Raw genomic sequence first — 6,000 nt, 5'->3', positions numbered from 1 at the left:
GTTAAGTGTCTAAGCATCTGCCTTGGGCTCAGGTCATGACGCCAGGGTCCTGGGATTGAGTCCTGCATCGGGCTCCCTGCTCACTGGGGAGCCTGCCTCTCTCTCTCTCTCTCAATCTGTCTCTCATAAATAAATAAATAAATAAAATATTTTAAAACAACAACAACACAAAATCAAGTGGCTGGTATACATATGACCAGCTTCATCATTAGTTGTCTCGCTGGTGGGTGGTCTGGGATTTGAGGATTTTGTGCCACACCCTTTCTCCTGGAGAAGAACATGAACACAAGCACTGGGGGCAGGCAAATGACCTGACCTTGGCTCAACCCAGGCTCTTCAGGCTTCACAGACACCAGTCAGTGTGGTTTGGGCTACTTGGAAGCAGGGGAAAGAAGGATGCTTGTTTTCTATTTTTGTAGAAGCCAAAGGAGCTATTGCCTTTCCACAGATTTAAATCCACATGCCCCGGTTCCAGTGGGGGTAATTAGCCCTACCCAGCCAGCGGGCCTGGGGAGTTGCCCTCCTCAGAGTGGATTCCTGACTATTAGCAGACCTCCAGGATCTCTGCTGCCTTAGTGACAAATGACACAGTACAGTGGACCCAGGAGGACCTGGAAGTGCTGGTTAGTGGTGCCCCTACCTTCCTTTCAAACTCTCAGTTCCACTTCTCTGAAAAGCATACCCAGAAACATGCCTGTTCTATCCACATCCACACCTGGCATCCAGCCCAGGGACTCCTGCTGGCTGTGGGATGTTGCTGGCCTCTAACTGTCTGGATCTCTGATTTAGTCTCCCATTTTTATTCACTTCAGGGTTGTTTCCTTCCCCTTGACCTAGAGCAGGGGCTCCTCAACAGCAGGAATTTGTCTGACTGGTCTTATCCCCTAGGCTGGACTTCAGTGGGGAATCAGGGCTAATGGTTGGGCTGGGTTCTCTATATGACCCTGAGCATTTCCTTCATCTGCATTTTCAAAGGGTTCACCAGCCATTGAGCTTAAAAGCACCCCAGATGGATCTTTGTCTATAGCCGTTGCATCACTGCATTTGGGTTTGTTAACTTAAGTAACGGGGAGGGTGCTAAGATTGGGTCCAGAATTTCTTTTCTTTTTTTTTAAAGATTTTATTTATTTATTTGACAGAGAGAGACGCATACACACAGGGAGAGAAAGAACACAAGCAGGAGGAGTGGGAGAGGGAGAAGCAGGCTTCCTCCCGAGCAGAGGGCCCCATGCGGGGCTTGAACCCATGATCCTGGGATCATGACCTGAGCGGCAGACAGACGCTTAACCGACTAAGCCACCCAGGCACCCCAGGTCCAGACTTTGTCCTGGTGTAGGAGTTGTAGAGGAGCTGTCTGTGCTGACCCAGGAGAATTCACTAGGCTTAACTTCATGACAGTGAGCAAACAAATCTCTCAGTTCGTGCAAACCAGGTGTGTGTTATGTCTGATACCATTCCTTCTGGATCCAGCTGCTGTCCAGCCAGGAAGAGGATGGACCTGGAGACCCTGCAGGAATTTCCCAGCCCCCTAAACCTTACTCGCCGAAGGTATCTTCTTCCCACTTCAGTGTGAGATGTGACACCTGGCAGTCATTTTGGGGGATGCCCCGATGGGAAGATTATCAGTCTATGTGCCAAAACAAATGGATACATGTCCACTTTCTTCTCCAGTCTGTGCTCTCAAACACTTGTGAAAGACTAGGGGGAAAATGGAGAAGAAAAAAAAAAATCCATCCAGGTAGGAAAAAGCCCTGTCAGAGCCAGCCCAGTACTGGGATTTATGGAAACACTTCATCACTGGAAGGCAAATCTTGGGAGAATGAAGAGGTGCCAGGCCCCAGGAGCTTCAGCCCGATGCCAGCTGGGCCACAGACAAGGCAACATGCAGATGAGCCCCAGGAAGGCGAGGAGTGGTAGAGTTCGGGCTGTGGAGCTTTCCTGCTTCCCCACACCCTCCAGCTCCCCCTGGAAGCTCCTTTAGTTGACAGGCTCCACAGAGAGGCTCAGGATCTGAAGAGGAAGATGCCGACAGGGGTGAGAAGAATGGTGAGCTTTGTAGGCAAGAAGAGGAGGTAGAGAGTATGAAGGTGGAAGAGAATGAGGAAGGATGACTGGGCACAGTTCTGGACCATGTGAGGCAGTGGGCTTTGGATGGTTCCAGAGAAGCTGGGAGAGCTGGCTTCTCGCTCTTCTTTCTGTTGTGCTGCTGCTGCTGTTGCTGCTAAAGCCTGTCTCACCTCCCAGTGGGAAGCAACTCAGGAAAGCAGCTCTCTGCCTGCACTCCTCGGCAGGGAGAAACAGCACTGAAGAGGAAGGAAGGAAGCCCAAAGAAACAGAGGCTTTCCCCACTGGCTGAGGTTTGTCAGCACCGCTCACTCCACGAGGAAGAAGGCAGCTTCCCAGGCAAGCCTCAGGCTGGTGTCAAGATACAAACAAGAGGGGCGCGTGGGTGGCTCAGTGGGTTAAGCCTCTGCCTTCAGCTCAGGTCATGATCTCAGGGTCCTGGGATCAAGCCGCATTGGGCTCTCTCCTCTGCAGGGAGCCTGCTTCCTCCTCTCTCTCTTCCTGCCTCTTTTCCTACTTGTGATCTCTGTCTATCAAATAAATAAACAAAAAAATCTTAAAAAGAAAAAAAAATACAAACAAGAGATCTGTTCTTTGTCCTGCTCAGCAGCCTACCTGGGGCTGGTCTGGACAACCCTGTTTGTGTCCTCGGGTCTCTGGCTGACCCAAGGGCCTCGGTAGAGTAGGAAAGAGGAATGAAGCTGAAGGTACAGAATTTGCTTAAGGGGCGCCTGGGTGGCTCAGTTGGTTAAGCGACTGCCTTCAGCTCAGGTCATGATCCTGGTAGTCCCAGGATGGAGTCCTGCACTGGGCACCCTGCTGAGCAGGGAGCCTGCTTCTCTCCCTGTCCCTCACCCTGCTCGGGCTCTCTCCTTCTCTCTCAAATAAATAAATAAATAAATAAATAGCATCTTATTTATTTGAGAAAGAGGGAGAGCAGAGAAAGAGAGAGAGCAGAGAGAGAGAGAGAGAGTACCACAGAGAGGGAGAAGCAGACTCCCGCTGAATGGAGAGTCCGACTCGGGGCTCAATCCCAGGACCCTGAGATCATGACCTGCGCTGAAGGCAAACGCTTAATGATTGAGCCACCCAGGCGCCCCTAGATAAATAAAATCTTTTTTAAAAAATTATTTGCTTGATGCATTGTTTCCACAATTCCTTTCCTGTTGTAATGTGTAAATCTTCATTTGCATTATGTGGAAAAAAAAAAAACAGTAAAAAAATCATCAGAAATGTTTACCACCAGCCTAACCCCATCGCCAATGCATGACACCCAGAAAAGCTAATTAGGCCCCACTGCTATTAGAGTTATGTGCTTCCAAAGGCTTGTTATGACAAGAAAAAATAACGAAGACACAGTTTCTCCAAGTGTAAGCATCCAAGTCAAAACATGCTGTTTTTCCTGCCCCTCTGCACTCCCCCAGACAGCCTCCTGGCCGGATTTGCCTGTCATTAATGCATGCATGTTCTCATCCCTCAGCCAGTGCACACCCAACTCCTCCTCCGTGCCAGGCCCAGAGAAGACTGCAGGACCTGGCCTCAAGGCACTCAGCTGGTAGGAGAAAGACAGGCACACAAATAATTTCCCGTAAACTATAAAAATGCTGCCTTGATCCCTATTGCAATCCTGCCCACCAGGATGCCAGTTCCTCTGGAGCTGCCTTCACCTACCTCTGTCCCATGGACAGGAAGGTGAGTGCAAGGGTGGGGAACAGGCCCAGGTAGAAAGTCAGGCGTGTATGTCCTCTCCTAACCAGCCCACATGCCCTACCACAGGCAACCAAGGTTCCGACATGACTCGGACCGGGTGGGGGAATGCAGTTTGCTCGGTGCCTCCATGAGACTCAGTTCCATATTTCTTTGGGGAAGTCTCTCGGACGGTGCCCTACCTCAGACACCACCCCCCACCGCTGCCATGGCTTTATGGCAGCAAACCCAAGCATATTACTGAGAATCACTCCTTACCACCAGACTTCAGCCTGTGGGACATAGCCACTCTCTCCACTGAGTTTCGCCTTTGTCCTGATCAGAGTGGATTGTGATAGTGCCTGTTATCCTTGTCATCTTTACCGAGTGCTCAGGAAGCCTCCAGGAACCCCTGGAAGAGTTCCTGCCTTCCAAGAAAGATGGACAGAATGGGGCAGGATGTCTGACGGTGAAGCAAAAGCCTTGTGGCAAGGAGAAAGGTCCATAGCCCCTTAGGCCACAGCTAGGTGGGATGAGTTCAATACAGTTAAATTTCAGTGTCAGTTAAATTTGGTACTTCCGAGCCTTAGGACAAGGATAGGACCGTGCGAGGCCCCAAGGACACAGCAGAAACCAAAAATGTCGAGCCTCTCTACCCTCCCTGGGCTTGCAATCTCCACGTCTGACCTGTGTCTGGCTGCTCCTCAAACTAGGCCCTGAACCGGGGAGTGGGGGTGGGGGTTGGGGGGAGCAAGACAGCTGGTCCACAGTGTAGGACCACTGTCCTTCCCTAGAGCAGGTGACCTTCCCAGTCAGCCTCCCCAGACTCGCCCAGCTTCTGGGTTGTGCAACAGCAAGTATCAGGCGGGCAGCAACATCTTGGTTCCCCCTGCTAGTAAGGTATTATTAACTCCTTCAGAGGGGAGGCCCCGCATGGCTATGGTCTTTCGGACAGTTGACCGAGTAGACTGAGGAATTCCTAGTAACTCTGGACAAGGAACATCTGCCATTTTCCACCAAAAAGGGGGAGTCTCCCCCACCTCCTATCTTTGCTGACTCCAACTAAGCCCACCCCCATCCCCTGATCTGCTCCAGGGATCTTCTTGGGGCTCCCAGGGTGGCTCTTCCCTTTCCCACACCTGCCTGGCCCAGGGCTTTTCTGAGGAGGCTGGGGTTCCAGGAGTAAGCTGATGTGCCACTTGGAAGCCAAGGTAGGGCTTGAGGGGCACAGGGGTTGCTGAGTCAGAGGATTGGGGTCACAGTGGAAGCCTCCTCCGCCTCTCATTTGCACTCTAATCACTGGAAGACAGAGCTGCCCAACTCTCAGGCCCCCCACAAGGATATACTACAAGTTCTTCAAACAAGAGCAGGACCCATCCCCCTCAGCATCCTCCAAGCCCCTTGTGCCCGGAGGGCGAGCTCATCCAGGACAAAGCTGGTCCTCCCTGAGGCCCCAACGAAGGACGGGTCCCGAACCCCAGCTACACTCCTCGCGTTGACTTCGGGGACTGTGCGGCCGTGGCGGAGCGAAAAAAGAGCGGCCCGGCGTCACCCCAAGTCCAGCCGCTTCCCCTGTGGACTCGGCCCTGCGCTCAACTCCGCTCAGCCCTGCCCTCCCGCAGGCCTCAGTCCACTCGGGGGCCGTTTCAGCAGCGCTCTAGGCCAGGGTCCGCCGGGGTCTCCCCGGAGGCCTGAGCCCCGCCCACAGGGGGGCCTCGCCCGCCTCTCGCTCTCCGCACGCCCTCCTCGGCCCGCCCACCGCTGCGAGGCTTACCCCGACCTCTGGCGCCACCTAGTGGGAGCCCGCGGACACTGTCAGCCTCTCGGGCCCAGAGCGGCTGACAGGCGACTCTGCCAGGCTCACCTGGGGGACACCTGGAAGCAACAACTAAGATTGACAGCTACCCCCATCACCGCCCTGAACCCACCGTGTGTGGGTTCCGTCCTGGCACCGTCCTGGACACACGGAACCTTCCACAAGCTTCGCTCCATCCCAGCTGAGACTTCAGGGTCACCTTTACCAAAGCTGGGGGCAATAGAGCTAGTGAGGTCCCCAGAGGCCAGTGTTCATGCTGCCCTCACCACAGGCTGCTCCTACACGGGCCCACCCCACCCCCAGCAGATGGTAACCCCCACTTTAAGTCTCTTGCCCTATCTTCTCTGGGTCTTCTATAGGGTCCTCTTAAGGGAAATGGTACCCGGTATCCCGCAGTGGGGTGGGAGGGGACTTCAGATAATTCTTTGCTGCTC

The sequence above is a fragment of the Lontra canadensis genome, unplaced genomic scaffold (genome assembly GCF_010015895.1).
Source record: "Lontra canadensis isolate GAN:19392208 unplaced genomic scaffold, GSC_riverotter_1.0 scaffold35, whole genome shotgun sequence".
NCBI classification, from domain to species: domain Eukaryota; kingdom Metazoa; phylum Chordata; class Mammalia; order Carnivora; family Mustelidae; genus Lontra; species Lontra canadensis.
Note: the sequence above shows the minus strand (reverse complement) of the source record.